At 37.6% G+C, this 20816-nt stretch overlaps 1 protein-coding gene across 1 annotated transcript in view; it reads left to right on the top strand.

The window, feature by feature from the left end:
* PRKN (parkin RBR E3 ubiquitin protein ligase) overlaps positions 1 to 20816 on the top strand; it is an 803180-nt gene that overhangs the window by 394667 nt on the left and 387697 nt on the right. The window lies entirely within an intron of this gene.

The following is a 20816-nucleotide window of genomic DNA, read 5'->3' as shown; positions in this document are numbered from 1 at the left end:
TTCACAGCTCCTGTAATAATTCCATTGACTGTGCTGAAAGGTAGATATATTTGCAAACCAAAACTGAATGTAAATGCACCTTTAATATTTTTAAGAGAATTTACTTCTAGAAATGTCTGAGAAACATGTTAACGATGCACTGAAGCAAGGAATTCATTCTGTACCCATGCTGTCAATAAAGACTTAACAACATTGTAAGATTATCCCTATTTTGGCCTAATACAGTGTTCTTTTCCAGTTGTGTTCAAAATAGCCACAGGGAGATTCCTCTTTGCACAGTACATGTTTAAACTGCAGAACTCTTTACCATGATACATTGTGGAAGTTACAATGCTTTCAAAAAGTGACAAACTAATGGAAGAAAAATCCATTGAGAACTGTTAAATGTGAAGACACTCCTGTTTTAGGAAGTCTCTGAGCAACGAATTGCTGAAGATTAGAAACATATTCCAGGCAAATATAATTTTAAGTTTGTCCCTTGTGGTGGTTTTTGGTTTGGTTTTTTGTTTTGTTTGTTTTTAACACACATTCTAGGCATCTACTGTTAACTTCCTATTAGAGAAAAAATATTGGGCTGGATGGACTGCTCTATGATCTAGTGTGGTGAAATAACCAGATGTTACCAGAACAGATTTCTTAGGGAAGCCACATATTATCAGACGGAGATATAAAGGATAAATGTGACCAATACATTTGTCTTAATGTATATAAAGGCTTAGTTTTTTCAATTTACACTCTGTGTGTGTCTTTACATATTTATGTATTTATTGAGTCTTAGTTACACCTAGCATGAATACAAAAGGGAAGAGGAATCCAAATTCAGTATATTGCATTCTTATGCCAGGGAGGAATCTGGGAAGAAGGTGGGTGACTCCCACTGGAATTTGTTAATGCCGTAATATAGTGTGGAGCCTAGTAGTGAGAGCAGTGTCACAGTTACTCTATTTATGTTGTATGTTGCCCAACAAGTCCTTTCTACATGTTATTTGGAGGTGATTATACTGCTTATGTATTTGATCTATTAAAGTTTTAGAAAACATGCAGGCATTCAGGGACCTAAACAATTTGGGAAGCAGTAATTGAAGCCTCTGAACGAAATGCGGTTATATTAAAACCAGAGAAACAAACTCAAGAAGATACAGTAGAGTCAGTTCCAAACCCTAACATTGAGCTTACTCTGTTGCTTGTTTCACGAATCAGACTCACATTTTCTTTCAAATACAGCTTGTTTGATACATATTTTTGCATGCACCGTGGCAACAGGTCTAATGTGTTCAGGGAAAGCTTTTTGTAATTCAATGAATTTCAGTAACACTTTCACTGAATCTTTTGTTGCTTACTGCACATGACATATAAACAGTATGCTACTGTCTGCAGCTGTTGCAAATTCATTACTGATGATTGAAACCTTGGATTTCCACTCAAGCATGCAACATGTTCTTGCAATCATCTATCAGCAATCAAACCAGATGAAGATGATTTTGTTAGGGTACAGTATGGTTATATAGGAGACTCTCCTCAAATGTCAGGCAACATTTATATGGAAGAGTACAATTTCTTCATTCACATCTGGCAAGTACTGTTACTGAGTGTTTAATAACTGTGTCATTTTGCAGGCTGACACACTATGTGGTATACTCTGTTAGATCTAAAAGCTGGTATAAAATTTATCTTGGCATAAAATGTTTCCCACCGATAGTTTCCATGCCTGATGTTCTGGTCTGAGATTCTAAAATGTGAAGGTATTAGGTTTTGATTAACAATTGTCTACTCTGTTTTTGGTCTAGCTATTTCTAAGAGATTATGCCTGTAACTGATTTGGGATCAGTTTGTGAACTCTTTAATTTGTCTTCTGCTTCTGTGCATGCAACTTATGAATAAGGTCATTTTTACAAGTCAGAACTAAATTTAAAATAAACATGCACTGCTTATATTATGTGGTAGTGTGAGATAATGTAGTCAATGGCATCACCTGTGAGCTTCTGTCATCAGGGGCTGCAAGGTAATTCATATTGGAAATGCTGCTACAAATTATGGGCTGTGTCTCGTGGTTGATGCTAATGCATTGGGTAGCTCTTGAATAACTGCTGTCAGAAATGCCTGGATTCCCATAGTAGTATAGCTATACAGGGCCAGGCAAACGTAGTTGTCTTCAGTATACAACATGTATTTCTAGCTCAGAGAAGTCAGGTATAAGCAAAACTTCTGCTGGTTTGCGTCTAGAAAGTTTAAACTGTAATAACAAATGTCTTTCTGATTCTGCCTTGTGTCTTAATAGCCCAACTCGGGAGGATACTTAAAGTTTATACCCAGCTTTAAATATACAAATACTCTGCTGAAGTTAACACTGCTCTATGCTTTAAGCGCCTGCTCCAATGGGGCATTAATTTGTATGCATATTGATTAACTGTATAAATACATAAAAATGGCTTAGTGAAGCCCTTACAGTGTCGTTATGTGGCAGTGTGCTCCCCCTTTCCTCAACCTGACCTGTATTTCCCGTAATCATACTCGGGAGATAACCACCAGTGGTGATTGTAATGGATGGGTCTGGTCGTGATGACTGCATTTGGCTCAACATGGTTTCAGGGAAGGCAGATAACAGTACAATAGCCAAGGGCTAATTTGAACAATGCGCCCACCTAACCGCAGCGCTGGTCAGTGTCTGACTCGAGCCAAATTTTGAAGAAACTAACACCTGTAGTTGGTATGTAAATATGACTATAAGTCAATTATGTTACTCCATAAATAGTGGACAGCTCAGGGCCCATTGAGCTCTCCTGCACGGCAGCAGGATGCACACCAGGATCTGCCCTTGAGTAGGGATGCCTCTCAAGGTTAAGAGAATCCTTATTGCATCAGATGCTCGGTAAGTGAATTGGGAATAAGCGTGCTGAAACTTTGAAAACTTAGCTAAGTGATATCAATGACTTATTGTGCAGATATAATCCTTTAGACATAAACCGTTGACCAAGTCTGGGACTAGAACTGGATCCAGCTGCACCTAGACTCCTCTCTGAGAAGGTGTTTAGAATGCAAGGGGGTCCTTTCTGAACCTTGTGACTCAATGGGAGGGTCTCCCTGACAGTTTTGTCTGACCCTGTCCTCTATGCAGTAAATATCAAGTGTACCTTGCCATCGAATTTTGTTAAACCACTGTTGCATTTGCTATCAAACTTTGTTAAATTGCTGCTTTATATCAATAAATACGTTGCTACTTCTCTCTTACAAGTGAAGTGCATCACTCCATTTGTGACACATTAGAAATACTCAATATTTTGGCCTGTTTGCTGGGAGGATGCTTGGAAGTCAAGTATTTCCCTTGCATCAGTACAATGGATGGTTAGAAACATATGGCTTAAAAAAAACCCCAACACCTTGTTAAGTGCATGTTATCCACAGGCTGGTTTTGACATTATGCATTGCAACAGTTCTCTTTCAAATCTTTGTGAAATCTCATGTCTCTGAGTAATATATCTGCTGATCAGTTGTACAGTATATCATAGCAGCTCTTTGGGATTTAAGTAAGTGGGGCATTCTGAAATCAAATGTTTGAGGTTTTTCCACTGTGGTACTTCAATGTATGTGGGCAAAGTAACTGCAGTTATGAATTGTTCTTTAAAGCTACGCGTGTTTAAACTGCTGCCAGGAGACAACGAAAGAGTGTTCTAGCAAAAAGTGGGTTTTGTCCTTTTGATGCATAAAGCTGTCTCACGCTCCTGCTACCCCACCATTGCAACATCAGAACTGGCACAGGAGTGCTCAGTTGCATCAATGGGTTTTATTGTCTTCTGCTTTAAAGAAAAGCCATGTACTTCTGGTGCTTGCATGGTAATTACTAAGAAATAACCTCACACTGAACACCACTATTACAGTGCCATGAGGAGAAGCTGTAATTGTGTGCATCTCATTCTTTTCAAATAAAAACATCGGCCCCACATGAATTTGAGGTTGTAAAGGTAAAAAATAACAAAATTTCCTGTGGAGATACCTATTAAAGGTGCTATGACTTTTATGTGTGTTAGAGGTGGCACCCACAAACAGATTGATTTCTGGAAGCTTTATCTTAAACACTAGTAGGAAATAGGGCATTGCTTGCAGGATCACTAACCTGTCAATAAGGATTTGCTGTGATAACTTAATTCTTGTAATTCACAGTTTTTGCTGGAACATTTGTATAGCTGGAATTCTGTGAGAATCTCCTTCAACTGATTTTCTAGCTCAGAGAAACCTGACCTAATAAATTTGTGCAGTTTATTTAAACTTTAATTTAAAATATTTAGTTTTCTAAGTAACTGTAAAAGTCATAACTATTCTTTGAAAATATATAGAAATAAATATTACCCCCCACCAAAAGAAAAACAAAACCAAAAAACCACACCACCACCACCACCAACCGCCCCCCCCAAAAAGTGGCAAAAATTAGAAGAACGTTAGAACCTCTTAAAAACAAATAACCCACATGCATTAGCATAATACTTGCCACTACATTTAAAGTAACAGTTTCCCGTGTTACCACATATGTTTTGTTTTTATTTTAAAGGCTGTAAAATGTCATGTGTGTCAGATATTGAGTTAATTTTGAATGTATTTAGCGTCTTGGAACATGCTTCTTGAGGGCCTGTTTCTCATTTTGTTTTTGAGAAAGCTCCTGTGATTGGGAGAGGCTTAGAATAAACAGCGTGGGTTACCTAGGAGATGGCATACTGTAGCAAAAAGATTCTTAGGGGAAAAAAAAAAAAGCTCGCTCTTGCATGAAGTGGTGTTCTGTATTCATTTTTACTTATATTTCATGCTTGTAGAGAAGGGCAGATTGTTCTTAGCATCATTAGGATGGACTTGCTGCCTGTTAGGTTTGGACCAGAGAGTTCCAGGGCACCTGTCAGGAATCTGAGTCAGAGCCTGGGTCAGGTCCATAAATGTACGAGAGTGACACAATTGGAACTGTCTTTCAATTTCATGAAAACATTAATGTGTTGTATCTGGGACATCTTACCATCCATTAATATCTGTTCTCCCTGCTTATGTTCCTCAAGAGCAAGCAAATCACACGTTGGAAAAATCTCACTTGACACTTGCAATGTTACTGGTCTGCCAGCCTGCAACAAGGTAAAGGCACAGCCCACATCTTGTTCGTCTTGGTAACAGTCAGTGCAGCAATCTGAACCAATGTAGTTTAGAGGGAGGGTATGCTTCTCTGGAATTAATTTCCATCAAGGACTGTCTTTTGATATAAGTACAATGGTTGCTGCTTGTTTCATCCAGTCTGTGGAGAAAAGGGTCCTTTACCTGTTAAGTTACTGCAAAAGGGCCCCACTGGTGCTGTTGGGCTTGTGACTGACAGTAGTTGTGGCTTTTGTGCCTTGTGTGTTAAGTTTACCAGAATGACCCACTAGAGCAGTACATGGGGGACCTTCGATTGGGCATAGGTTTTTTTTTTGCAGATGGTAATCTTGAGCGTAGTGAGTATAGTCCTAAGGGTGTACTGTCCTGGGTTCCAGTCCCTGTGCTCTGTGCTAATTAAGCATTTTGCAGCATGGGCTGGATAAAATATGGAGCACCTGAGCTAGTTATTTGTGTCTGTAGGAATGCAGCTGTGTACCTGCTCTCCTAGCAGCTGAGTTAGGAGCTCTGTGTGCTCAGGAAAGAGCTGAACATAGGTCTTCTACTTTCTGTATAAATGTGTGTGTTCTCCAAGGCATTGCTGGGGAAAGTCCTATTATGGATCTGGAACAAGTGACTGGAAAGGTTACTTGCCATATTAAGGGCTGGGCTCCTTTGCTGTGGTAGGTGGTGTCTTAGGAGTGATGGGTTTTGTTTCCTCAAGACGCTGTTGTAGTGTGATAGTGGTTAAATGAGAAGCTCCGACAGTAAAAGTGTGAAGGCGGCAAAGCAAAGCAAAACCATATCTGCTACCCAGCTGTAACTTCTCTCTGGAATTGGAAGGGAGCATTTTTAGAGTTTACAGGCCAGCACACGTACATGAAGTGCATATGTTTTACAGACAAATGTATTTCTCATTTTAACTACCAGTTACCCTGAAGGGATTATTTTCATGCAATGCACTTATCCAAGGTCTTCCTACATATGTATTACATATTCATGAACATACAGGCTGTGTGATGGAAAGTTTGCTTTCAAGCTGTGAGCTTGCCTAGTGAACATTGCTGCTATTAAATGAGATAATGCCTGTGCAGAAAGAATAGCAGTCAGGAAACCGCAAAGGCAGTGGTAAGTGCATGGCAGTATTTGGCAGATGCTGGCTGTTTAATTGCTTATGCCACCTATGGAAGAATTTTGGAGTCCGAAAAAATGATTTGTCATAACAGATGCTGTAATAGATCTATTATGTTTGCGTGAACACAATATTTGTGAGGCCAAATTCATCTGGTTGGCTCAGTTACCTCTGCAAGCTGTACATCCTACACAGGGAACTTGAGCAAAACAGACCAGTATCTCTGTGTTTGGCTCTGCCACCACATTCCTGTAAGTCAGGAGCAGCTTTAACTTCTACCAGTTGTTTTGCTAGAGTGCTGCTGGTGCTGGTGCTCTGGACAGTGTGAGTTAGTGCCTGTTTGCGTGAATGCTGTCAGGGCACGGTGGTGCAAGCGGTAGCTGTGAGCACCCATGTATTTACAGCACTGGGGACTCAGCTTAGTGTGTCTGAAATTTTGTGAATAGGACAAGGCATCTGGACAATTTTTTCTGTTTAATGTCCATGCTAATGTCTATGTCTCTGTTTTTTCCGTTATTTTTCTGATAGCCCGTTACAAGGCAACAATTTTGGCCATACATCTGTATCTTTCAAATGATTGCTTTTCCTTACCTAAAATTGAAGTAAAATAGTTTAATAATAAATACATTTAAAAGTTAATGGTTTTTCAAAAAATACATTTTTGAGGTAATTTGCAAGTTAAAACTGACATTTTTAGTTTGTAATACAGATCTTATAATAAAAATAATTTTTGAAATGTCAAATGCGGAACTTAGCAATGTATGTTGTTTGCGGAAGACACTATACCATTAATGCACTGTTCATGCTCTCATTTAAACATTCTGCTATCATGTAAATCCATTTTTAGTCATGTTTTCAAACAAAATTACTTTTTGATATGAGTGAGGGCATGAATTTCTATTTACGCGAATTCTTTTGACTAAGTATGAATTTACAGCTGCTTCTACAGGTAGAAACCTGCTTAGTAAAATCAGGGAGCAGAAAATGTTTTGCAGTAGACAAGGGTGGAAGAGTCCTGCCCACAGTTGCTTGCTTGGTGAGAAGACCAGAGGAAATTAGACTGGGAAATAAAACTGGTTAGGAAGAAAATGTGTTTACAGAAGTAGAGAGATGCAAACCATGCCCCACTCTCCTGTTCCTATGAGGACCACAAGGTCAAATGTTCTCATAAAATTCCTCATGCCTGAAGGCCAAATGGCACCACATAGCTTATCTGCAGCTAGTAAGTTTTCTCAGTCCCCAAAGCGGGGATGCAACCATGTACTGCGAACTGCGCCTGGGCGTGCCCACGCCTGAACTGTGCTTGTGAGAGATGCTACCTGGCACCATCTAAAACACGTCAGGGACCTTGCTAACACTCAACTCTATGGATGACTATGTTCAATCACCTAGAAACGTTCTTGGGTATTCTTTAACAATAAGCTGTTTGCCAGTGTAGATGTAGCCTTATTCTCCCTGGATAAAATTTTTTTAAGTTAGGAAAAACCAAATCTTTTTTTTGTGGCTTGTTTTTACAATGAAGACAATGTAAGTATATAAAAGTTTGCTGGGGAAACCAAATTAAATCACTTCAGTGTAAACGGTCTATCAAGGCACCATCAGCATTATATTAAAGCTATGCAAATAGCCATCTACACTAGATAGGATGTGTATGTCTTATTTGCTACATTTTTCAGATTTCTTATGCTAGAAACTATAGACAAGAGTGCAATACAAACATAGATTTCTTTTTTTTCCTTACAAGATTATACAGGAGATAATGGATTTCCCACTGTGACTGATGTCTTCTAGCTCATCTTGCATATATATATTGCATCTAGCTCATCTGTATATATTATATATTGAAAAAATATATATATAAAAGACAACAACAGAGAACATTAAAATAAATGCTAGAGAACAAACTCAGTTTACTGCTAAGATTTTAGTGAGTTTTGCAGTACAAGATTAGCCAAAGAGAAGAGGTTTTTTGGCGGGGTTTTTGTGGCTTTTGTTTGTTTGTCCTCTCTACCCGTGTCATTTACTGTAGCCCTCTGTAACTTTCCAGAACATCTAGTAACCTGTAAGAACCTCCGTGGAAAGTTTCTGCAAGACTTTAGCCTATAACACCATCTTATTAGGTAGCGGTACATTCAATTCCATAACAATACTGTGTGTGTTGTTTTTGTTGTTTGTTTGTTTGTTTTTTAATATGAGTCATGTAAAACACTGGGGACTGTTGTGGTTTAACACCAGCTGGCAGCTCAGCACCACCCAGCTGCTCGTTCATTCCCCCCACATGTTGGGATGGGGGAGAGAATCGGAAGGGTAAAAGTGAGAAAACTCGTGGACTGGGATAAAGACAGTTTAATAGGTAAAGCAAAACAAGAAATTCATTCATCACTTCCCATGGGCAGGCAGGTGTTCAGCCATCCCCAGGAAAGCAGGGCTCCGTCACATGTAACAGTGACTTGGGAAGACAAACACCATCACTCTGAATGTCCCCCTGTTCCTCCTTCTTCTTCCCCCAGCTTTATATGCTGAGCATGATGCCATATGGTCTGGACTATCCCTTTGGTCAGTTGGGGTCAGCTGTCCCAGCTGTGTCCCCCCCCAACTCCTTGTGCACCCCCCAGCCTATTCCCTGGTGGAGTGGGGTGAGAAGCAGAAAAGGCCCTTGGCTCTGTGTGAGCACTGCTCAGCAGGAATGAAACCATCCCTGTGTTATCAATACTGTTTCCAGCACAAATCCAAAACACAGCCCCATACTAGCTACTATGAAGAAAATTAACTCTATCCCAGCCAAAACCAGCATAACGCTTATTTGTATTTCATAAGTTTGAAGTAACAAATCATGCATTTATATATTGAAAATTGTGACAGGATTGTGAGGGGTTTCTACTAGACATTGTAGTTCAAATTTTGCTTTTTAAAACATTATCTAAAATGCTTATCTCACTATGAAACATCTTTATCTCACTTCATGGAAGTGGAAGGAACAATTGTAATGTTACTTGTGTAAGGAGTTATGTACAGATTATACTTAGCTGAAACCAATAAAATGAACTAAACATATACATAGTCCTCTTCCCTCCTTGGATGATGGCAATATGAATCAACTATTTGCTTCTGTCTATTTGCTTCATGTGACTATATTTAACATCATTCCTCCTTTTCTATTTATCATCTGTTCTGGACATCACGCAGGGTATTTTGTTTGGTTGCTTTTTGTTTTAAGAAAGCTTCAGTTTGTGTGATGCAGTACAAATATTCTATCTGACTGTTCAGTCCATGTAGAAATAAAAGGCTTAAACCAGAGATTCAGGGGAGAGAAAAAAAACCTAAACAAACACATTGAAACTTACTCCCAACCTCATCAAATCTGGCAACTGGAAAAACCTGAAAAATAATTACTGGAAAAATTTTGCAGAATTTCCCCCAAACCTTTGGGTTTAATGTGTCTTGCTCTATGTAGGTTAGACGTTATGTCTGTTTGTGTAGGTGGGACACAAGAACTGCTCTTTAGCACCTTGGTAGAAAGGAGAATATTAGGAGCATAAGTTCTACTGAATTATTGGGGTTTGATTCATATGTAAGGACAGCATAGCTATAAATGTGCTAACAGAATGCACAGTCATGGCAAAGAACATGCTTCAAAAGAAAAGCAACAAGCTGCTGGGTGGCAAATAGACTTCAAAAAACCCATTGCCTATTCAATGAATAATCAGGAGGTGCCAAACATTCCTTGGTACATTTTTGAGTCTTCAGAGCAAAAGGCAAGCATATATCATACAGAGGGAGAGAATAACATTTCTGCCACTTCCTTCCTTTCCTCCCTTTCCTCCTCTCGCTGTTCCCAACATAACTGGGCGGTGTCTTGGCTGGTTTGTTCTCATTCATATCCTGATCTATGGCAGGCATTGGAAAGATGACAGAACAAACCGTCCAATTTTTCAAAGCTGAGACACAGAGATGAGGCAAAGAGCCACTCCTGTAGTATTACAGCCTAATTCTGTCTGCCCAGTGTCCTCACATAAATACTGATGCTCCCCCTGAGGCAGCCTTAGTGCTAAATGAAAGGTGTCTTAGTACTGCCTTTCAGCTATGTTACAGACTTGTAGATCATCTATGTGGTTAATGGATGGATGTGAGGCTCTAGGACATTGGTGATATTAGTTGAAGGCTGAAAACCTAAACCCAAAAATAACAGTCATTTTTTAAGAAGTTAAAAGTGCCTTTTTTCTAAGCTTTGAACCTGACCAGTTCCTTTGATACCAAGGGGTGGAGAAAATTTAGATGTTTCAGTTGTAATACGATCAGATGGATGGGAATCACTGCATACATTGCAGAAATGCAGCAATATTTACAGAACACACCATGGAATTGGTTGTCTCATAGAATACTTATGAAAAGTAACAGTCAGTTAAAGAAATTATGTAGTTTACTTAGATACTTGTGCTTTGTTAACTCTGCGGGCTTTTCTCTGAAGGTCAAGATAGGATTATTTGGGAGACCTTACAACATAATGTCACCTGTGCAACATTTACAGCTCAAGCATGGGAGTCCTGTTTCTCGTACATTTTAGATTTATTCTGTAGTAATTTTGAATTCTTGATCACTATCTTTACGCCAAGTGCTTGTTAGCATGTTTGGAAAAGAAACAAATCATTCAAGTTACAAATAACTTTTTGTGCCATTAGAAGCACAGCCTGAAGATCTGATATCATATAGTATTTGAGTTTCTTTCCTCCTTGAGCCCTTTTTGTGGCTTACGTTCACATAAAAATTCAAATCTGATTGCCAGAGGAAATTAAGCTCAAAGTAAAGGATTGATTCTCTACAGGAAACACTTGATAACAAATTTAGACAGTTGGATTCTACTTTAAAAGAGGCTGATGGGAAAGTTTAAGTCCTAGAAATCAGCACTAATCTTCAGGATATGATGATTATAATACTAAGTAGCTACTCTGAAACTGAGACTTTCTCTGTGGCTCAAGTAATTCAAAGGAACTTTTCCAAAATAAACTGTTTCATACATGCTGAAACCTGGTGAACAAATTCAACAGAGCAATTTGGGTTGGGCTCTGGGGGCTGGGCTGGGTAACTTAATCTTCCTGACAACTGAAGTCTTGGTTCAGCCCAGAAGTTAGTGTTGATCAGAGATTGTATTTCTGAATGAAATATGGATGAAAAAAAGTTAGGAGCAGAGAGGGAAAGGGGAGAGTTTGCATTTTTCCAGGGCAAGGAAGGTGTAAACCTTTCACATTGGCTATGCTTTCATATAAAATATTCCCATTAAAAAGTTGTTTACTTACAACTATCTTACTGTATCTTTACATATCACGGACATTAGAGTACCTGTGACATATTAGTTACGCATTTCTGGTTATTGGCTAAATCTCTGTGGGGCCTTTGATTCTCCTACGAGGTCATTCCAGGCAAAGATCCATTTTATAAGGAGACACTATGCCCTACAGACTTAATTTCTTTCTCTGTACTATGAGAAATGGGTGATAGAAGAGCTGGATCATGCTGAAGAGCCCTGTTCATTCTGTCTTTGTGTCATGGAAATATTGCTACTTGAAGGAATGACAGCAGAATTAGTGACAGGATTGTTTGAGCCTGAGACACCGCTTGCAGAGAAATGAAGCAAGTATGGTGTGTGGCTGCCTTTAGACAAGCAAAGCAAATGAGAAATGCTGCTCTTGAAAATGAGAAAAGTCACTTTCACACAGAGTACTTTCCTGGGTGGCTGAAATAGTATTGTATGGGTAGCAGCAGCTAAGGGATTCCCAAGGCATTTGTGCTCTTTGTTTCCACTGTGTCTTTTCTAGGAGACAAGGAAAGAATAATACATGATAGGTACTGCATTTCTTGTTGCTTTTCTTACACACAAAACTCCTGTGAAACTGTAGCTGCATGTTATCTCCAGAGGCCAGATGTCATTATAACCTCGTATAGTTAATAACCCATTATGACAGTTATTTGAATCTTAATTATATCCATCTCCTCTTTTTTTAGGTTTTAATACAAATTATTAACTGAAAAGTAATAACTGGGATTTTTTTGTAGTGCAGACAATAGATATGCAAGCTGTATGCGCCATTGTACAAAAACAACCTTGTTGGTATAAATTACTGAAAATCACATGTAATAAGTGATGGCTCCCTCAGAAATGGATAGTAAGACCTTTTCAATCATTAATAATCTTGGTTATATCACATTAGATGGCTGATTAACACTGAATGGTAGCAATAGCTGTCCTGTTATTAATTTTTGAACAATATCTCTGTTGTTCTTCTATTGAATTCTGGAAAAATGAAAGAAAAGTTGTCCCTTGGCAAGGGGAACAAATACGTAAACAAAAGATTGTTTGGTTTTTGTTTGTTGTGATGGTTGTTTTTTTTAAGAATGTGGATAAAAATGGGATTGGGGTATGAAGAGAATAGAGGCTGTTGCTGTTCTGTAGCCCTTGAAAATGTCTCATGAAGAATCATTTACAATGAGTTTTTAGATACATTTTTATATGCCTAAAACTTGGCTTTAAGTGACTTGGTCAGGACTAAAGCACTAGGGCTTGTAAAGAATTATGAATAGCATGTACGTTTCCCATCCCTTAATCCTGCTACACTCAAAATACTTTCCGTATTATAGTCTATCTGTTCAAATATTTGATATGCAACAAATTGTTTTTGGTATCCTCAACTGAATAAAAGGCATGGTGAATATGTTTGATTCTGAGAGAAAGAAGTGGAACTGTGTATTTTTAATGTTTTTCTTACATTAACTTATTTAAAGTCAACCAAGAATAAAAAGGAGATATTGTAAAGAAGTATTGATGCTTCTTTCCCTGAAATATACGTGTCTTTTAGTCACTTGGACACATTTAGATTGCAACTGTTACTGCTGAACAGGAAAGAAAGTTTGGAAAAATGCAGGAGAGTAACATTTCTGCCCCAAACTGGTCCTTGTCTCAAAAATGTGATAATAACTTAAAAAGTTAACTCCCTCCCTCCCCCATCCTTCATACAGGTCAAAGTTGATGTATTCACTGAGACCAAGCATACTCTGATGGCCTCAGTGAAGAGTTGGCAAAGGATACTCATCCTAAAGAGCTTTTATGATGAATAACAGGTCTTTCTTCTTCTTAGCCAGAGGCATTTTGAGAAGGGCAATGGGGTTCAGTCAGAAAGCAGATATTAGAGAGGTGCTCATATTTCTTCTACATTTTTATGCTGCTTTTGTCTCTTGCCAAATTAAATAAATATATACTTCTTGTAGACATTGAAATTTAATATATCAGCACTTTATTGTCATTCTTCACATCAAAAGATGTTTCAACTTATCTTTGAGGTCAGCTTAATTATCAGCAGTATATTAACAAGGCTTAATATATAATATTTGATCTCTCTTGGGATATCAGTTTTTCTCCTTGCATCCCATAAAGACATTTCTTTCAAAGTTCATGCTTCTTACAGTGTCCATGATCTGCCATGCTGTGCTTCTACTGCATGTTCTACAGCAGAGATTCTGTGGATTTGAAAGTGTAAGGGATGGGGAAATTTCTATAGAAATGTGTATAAAATATGCTGGTATTGGTGGCATCCTTTTATTTTTATTCTTGCTGATTATTCAGATTCCATTCTGAGTATGTAGGTCCGAGATCAGATGCTGAGTTTTTCACAGGATCTTCTCTTTCAAATAGAAAAATATCTTGAAGAATTTTTTTATGGCAAAGAAATGTTGTCTGAGCATAGTGATTATGCTTTTGAAAGATTCATATTAGTATTGGTATGTGAATGGTTAAAATGACAAACACCTTTAGTCTTTGCATCGCAGTATTTCTAAAATCTATGCTAAGGACCTTCAAATCCACTGTTGCTTAATAACCTTGATTATTGTCCTGCTTAATCTTTATAGAGAATTAGGAATTAATCACATGCATTATACTACTTTTTGTAGTGATAGGTTGGTGTATTTCTTTAACACTGAAACAGTACTTAAGGAGTTATATGCTGCAGCTTGAATGCTGGTCTAATGCTATGCACAAATCCTTTCCCTTAAAATGAGTTAACTGTTTGTTTGTCCATAACTGCCGAGGCAGTCCCTGACAGCTGTATTTATCGGTCCTTTGCCTGGGAGGGGATCCAGCTAGCCATGTCCAAGGGGCAGTTGTATTTCCTAGCTCAGGGAATTCAGCTGCCCTGTGAAAGAGCGTTTACATTATTGATATCATGATCAAGCATCGAGTTTATGAATCACGGGAAATCCACAGAGAGAAGGTTTGATTTTGATTGCAACCTCAAGTAGGAAAGAAATATTCTTAAATGAAGATCATCTTAAAAGAAAGTAATCCCGATGACAGGAGCAGAGCCTAGGGTTAGTTTCTCAGCTATGAGTGTTGCAATAACAGTTCCAGGTGAACTCCAAACAAAAGAAACAGAAGACTTTGCTTGTCTGAAATTTAGGTAGCTATAGGAATGCTTTTGTTTTATTTTTTCAGTTTTTGACTCTAAACCCAATTATATTGCAAAAACTGGAATAATAATGTTCTCCCTTTGATCTTAACAGCTGTTTAGGTCTCAGAGTCATTGCTTAGTAAAAACAAACTAAGCAGAGTAGCATTCACCAAATAATTGGTACTATGTGATGTTTGCAATGCTCAATAACTGATCTGACGTTCTTGGTAGTATCTGCTGAGCTGCATGGGGGAATTGGGAAGTTGGTAGTGCACACCACTATTTTGAGAAAGATGTCTTCCAGTAACCAAAGCTAGTCAAAATACTGTTGGCTCACAGAAAAGAAAGTGGAGCAATCTTACGTGTCTTACGTGTACAACACGTTCATGAGCCTATCGCAAAATCATTTAAAACTTGATTGCTGTAATCTCTAAGAATTATTCTTTGGCTGTACAGCCTTCCTCATATTAGTTAGCCAGTGTAATTCAAACATCTTTTCTAACACTTTTTACTTATTTAACTTTAAAAGCAATGCCTGTTCTACACATGAACTGTGATGTTTTACAGATTTTTTGGTTTGGTTTGTTTTGTTTTCCTTTCACCACAGAGATATTCCTATGGCCTGGAAAGCCAATGCCTGCAATTCTTCTGGGATGTGGGAACCTTAAAGTGTCCCCATGCACAGAGTTGAACCCAGTCTGTCCCAGAACATTCCAGAAAAAATATTTGATTCCACAGCTGTTCTGAATTGGATTTCTTTCAATCTGCCCTCAGACCCACTGAATATCTACTTATTTTTTCAGTTGGAAAAGGAAATGAAGCATTATCACAGGAGTGTGCCACAATGGCATGAAGTTTTCTCTCATTCAGGGGAATAATTGTGGTGATACAGATGAAAGGACATTTAAGAGTGCTGACAATTTGAAAAATGAAAACTACACCTTCAGTGGCTATAACACATATTAATAAATGGCTTTGCCTATTAGTCCTAAATAAACACATGTGTGGGTAATTCAGGGGAAAAATACCATAGGACCCCCACCTTGTTCTGTAGCTTATTAAGAAAAGGGAATAAGAAATGCAAAGGCTTAGGATTTTTAACCAACTTATACAGCAGTGAATGAGAAGCAGAGGTAGGAACCTGTATTTTTATGTGTATATGTTGTATATCAGCTGAGGTGCAGGCTATCTTGATACTTGTTATCAAAGAGCAGGGGGTTTTTTTCTGACAGTGCAGTAAATGAATCAAAAGGGTAAAGTTTCTTCTGGGCCTTATTCTGTTTCAGATCCTGGCTTCCCACTGATGGTTTGGGTATGACTTTGGTCTTTTACTTAACGTTGGTTACTTGACCATATAGAAGACAGTTTGCTTACCATCAGCAGTTTAGGGGTATGCAAACCCCTGCTTTATTTGAAAACACAGAATTTAGGGAGAGATATTTCTGGTAAAATATCAAAGATTTTTTTTTTTGATAAATTTGAGCATTTTCTTCTTGAGTGTCACAAAAAGTAGCTAACACTGACCATGTATCTTCGAACGTTTTCTTCCCCCTTGCACTTTTTATGATGTTGTGTGACACAAAAGCGATAACAGGAATGAAGAATATGACAAAGTATGTAACAGCAATGCCTGCTCCCTTCTCTGAATAACAATCTATCAGATACACTGCCAAAAGGAAGACATTTGTAGTGTTAAATAGAATGTTCACAATTTCGTGGGACCTATGCCTTTAGGCAAGAAAATGATCTAAAGTTATTCACTGCAGTAGAAGGTGACCATAGAACTACTCACTTTCAGAACTAAGAAAAGCACTAAATTTTGTCTTTGCTTTCACAGTAATTTCTTAACATCCTTACTCATTGCTGAACAGAAATACTTAACAAAAAAAAAATACCAAATGAGAACACAAGTGCAGAAAGGAGGAATAATATGATTTCTTCTATTTTAAAATATTTTGGAAGTGGTCAGGTAGTGGTGTAGACTGAATGAATCTTTGCCCATCCCTTTTATGTTATTCCATAGGGGGCTTTTTTTATAAGGTTAAAATTCTGAAAATATTGTCTTATATAGCATAACATAAGTTAAGTATAAAGAGGCATTTTGATGTCAACGTTAAGAAGTAACAACTGCTCGTATGAGTGTGACAGTCTGTGGTAAAATTAGAGGGTTAGTCCCAAATTGGCTGGCTCCAAGGTCTGTACACCTGCTTGGAGATTAACCTTGGAAATAAATGATTTAGGTTAAACAATCCAGCAAATTTCCTTCCTTAGGCTATCGTACACCAGCTGAAAGACTAAATAAAAGAATAGCTACATTTACACGTCTCATGACATGCAAGGCTGTGGAGTGAGAAGTGGCTAAACTCTTCCCCCTTCTATTTTAAGCTCAGCAATTTCATTACTGGAATCAGTTCAGAAGCAACTTGCGCTGATGGGTTATCTTTCTTCATAACTTCATACATATATGCCCTGGCATAAAAAGGTTGTGCTTGCATCACAAGAAGTATGTCTCTGGGAAATCTGGTAGATGTAACAAATAAATACTTGTGAATTCTTTACACAATCTGTAAAACCAGGCCACAAAAATTTTTACTTGCAACTGGAAACTTAATTGAGTTCACGACTTTTAAAATCCTTCCAACAATTGGAAAGTGCATTATTATGATTAAAAAAAAAAAAAAAAAAAGTGGAAATGCAGTCCACACTGCCAGAACTATCAGGCGCTCAGTATACTGAGTTTTTCAGATTGCAATCTGTGCCTGTATTTCTGAACTCCCATCAGAGCACTGATGTCTCAGGCCTACAGACGTAGACTGTTGTGTTGATTTTATAGAATTGTGCATTGTGTGGGTTGATACCTTTTGTTTTTGCAAGGGTGAACATTTTATAAGTGGGTTTGTTTTACTGTACTGCTATTCTCAACACATTTGTTGTAAATGAGTTTTTTATTCTTTAATCTTGAAAATTTCTTCTGAACAAATACTTGACATAATCTTGACGGATTTTTTTTTTTTGTCTATAATTTTAATGAGCCCTCTGTTCTGTTTGCATTTAGTATTAAGATTTGCTATTTCTTTAATTGCAGTTTACTCAAGCAGGGAGTCTTTCAATGAATAGTTTTGGAGAGTGGTAATATTTTCTTTTGTTATTTCAAATAGTGGTTTCACATTCCATAATGTTCTCCATTCAGCAACACCAAAGCACATCATAAATGTAATTAGTAGAGGAGTTTTCTTCAAACAGTTTTTGGGCTGATAAACAGAAGTATAGAGAAGTAATTTTCCTAATGCTACAGAGAAAGTATTTTGGGAATGTAGCATAAGACTCTTGACTTCCCTTCCTTCCCTTCCTTCCCTTCCTTCCCTTCCTTCCCTTCCTTCCCTTCCTTCCCTTCCTTCCCTTCCTTCCCTTCCTTCCCTTCCTTCCCTTCCTTCCCTTCCTTCCCTTCCTTCCCTTCCTTTCCTTCCCCCCTGCCCCGAGTTGTAGGCAATATTCCATACAACTTAGAGTATGGAATAAGAAATGTATTGTTTTATTTCCCTTCAGTCCTCATTAAACAGCTTTCATGACAAGAAACTTATAGCCATTGTGAGATATAATTAAAAGCAATTAGAATCATCAAACAAATGGTCTTTAGAAAAAAAAATGTCTAAAGCTATTTCAAGTGTTTTAGAGCTTATTTCCTTTATTACTCTCTTTCTTTTTGCTTGTGACCCAAAGAAAATTTTATTGTAATGGGTAAGTAACTTTATAAAAAATTATTTTTCTTTTGTATGTTTCCTTGCCCATAGTTTATCTTTTCTGGAATAGTGAGTCATCAATATTCTCTTTGTTGTGTGCAGAAGGTCTACTGAAGCAAGGAGATATTTTCAAGACTTCTCCTGCATTGAAATAAATCCTTCTTACCATTTAATTCAAACAAAAGTAAAATCAAATTAAAGGGCAAAGAAAACCCAAGCTCCAAAACCCATTAGCAAATAATACAAAGATTAATGGATACATTTTTAAAGGTTGAAAATAAATTAAAGTTAAAGATTGTATAAGGTTTTCATGTACTCTAGATGAATGTGTAGTTCCATTGACTCATTGTCAACTGCTGAAATGCTTCAAGTTGAGCTGATATTTAAAAGCTGTGTGTGTAACTGTGTCTTGAACAAGAGAGAAAAACATGGGAAGTCTAAAGTCTTGTCTAAGGATGACTTTAAGCATATTTTCTTGCTTGGGACTACTTCCTGATGTTATGAAACAGGACAGAAAGATGATTTAGTTATTAAAAATGTTAGCTCTATGTAAATATGTACAGGTGACTACTTCAAAAGTTTTGTGAACAATTGCTTGATTTAAAAAATAGGCTTGCCTTTAAAATATACTCTTAGCCTTTAGTTCTCTTAAACTGCTACTAACACACGCTTCAGACAATGAGTCCTTAACTTATAGTGGAGTTCGAATATGTTATTTGTGTTGAATCTATTGCATATATCAGTGCTTCTCTGAGAAGCAGGATCGACTGACCTAGGAGGAAGGTTGTATTAATACTTGTTGTATCCCAGTTACCAGATTCCACCTTAAAGGTATTACTTCATAGTACTGTATTTGTCTCATGTAGAAATACACGCTATATCTAAATGATCACCACTGAGAAAAAAACAGTAATGGACAGCTGTTTCGCAGATGAAGAACTCCGTGCTGCAAGGTTCAAGGCAGTGAGAAAGAGCTTTTTCTGGTCTGATTTTACTACAGTATTGTAGTAAATCAAAGTGCAAGGCTGTATAGAGGGGAAGGTGATTTTATATTAAACAAAATTGTTTTCATTCAGCCACACTCATTGTCTTGCATTCGTATACTAACAAGCACTAAAATATGTGTCCAGATAGTCTAGCTAGGAACTTGGGGTGATACTAGGAAATGCCACCTAGCAAGTCTTTCTCACGGCTTTTGGGTTGTTCTTACTGCTGGGTTTTGCATGTGACTCTTGCACCGTAAAGAAGTTGACAGTAACTGTAATTTTTTTTTTTCCTTTATCCTGTCCCACCTCTGTGAGTCACTAGGAAATGCTGCTGATTTATTCACTGTCTCTGAGTCTTTTTCTCTTGCTGCAGTTTATTCTTTTTTCTTCCTTTTTTATTTTTTTTTAGGATTTTTTTTTCCCTCAGTCTGGGTGTCTTGAGAATCATCTGTCATCTTAATATCTTGATGCCATCAACACCTGTCATTCTTTTATGCCTTCTTCTTGTCATTTCTTCTGATGCTTTTATACCCTTACCTTCCAATTCACACTTCATTTATACTAGTCTTAGTGTTTTCATTGCAAACCTCCACAATTTGATACTGGAAAAAAGGTCTCATAGGAACAAAGAAACTGCATACTGTAATCTGTGGCTCCTATTGCAAAGCGCATGTCTTCAGACTGCTTTTATTTACATAGGCATAGAGTGATTTGGACATTTAAAACAATCTCTTATAACAAATTCTTATCAAAGCACAGCATGATTGGTATGGTTTTCCCTGGGGTGCAATGGAGAAGAGAACAAAGCACACAGTTGTGCAAAAACTATTATGCTAATGAAAGCAGTCTAAGAGGCTATATAGAGCAGTATGGACTAAAGCAACTTAATTCAAACACAATATAATATACAATTGCAAATGTAATACGTGTCCCAAGAGACTTGAGAGCTTCCCTCTAATATGATGGTAAAATTGTATCATATAGATTCTCAGCATCACCAAAGCAAGGTCAGACTTTACTAATTCAGAGCTAAAATTCTGTGTTCTGGGGTTCAGAAAATGGTAACATCTGTAACAAAAAAAAAAAAAGTGGAAATATTAATGCATAGTGACAATGCTTAGTATTCTGCCTTTGGTGACTATACTTGGATGAAGTAATTTTTTTCTGTAAATCCAGAAAATCACAGAATGTGTCACAGAGATATCAAATTAGTACACAGGTAGATGTCGTCTTTGGTAGGGAAATGACTGAACAAAATACGCAACTAGACTGATATTTTTGCAAGGGATTCCTTGGAAACCCTTCTTAATGATTGTCCTCCTTTTCTGTTGGCAGTGGTGATTTGTCTGTTGTCTCAAATGTCAGGTAGGCTAAGATAAAGGGAGGACATGAGCGGCAGGTATGTAATCTTCTCTTT

Source organism: Harpia harpyja, chromosome 4, assembly GCF_026419915.1.
Source record: "Harpia harpyja isolate bHarHar1 chromosome 4, bHarHar1 primary haplotype, whole genome shotgun sequence".
In the NCBI taxonomy this organism is placed as follows: domain Eukaryota; kingdom Metazoa; phylum Chordata; class Aves; order Accipitriformes; family Accipitridae; genus Harpia; species Harpia harpyja.
The sequence above is the reverse complement of the archived record's forward strand: the minus strand, read 5'-3'. Positions and strand labels throughout refer to the sequence as shown.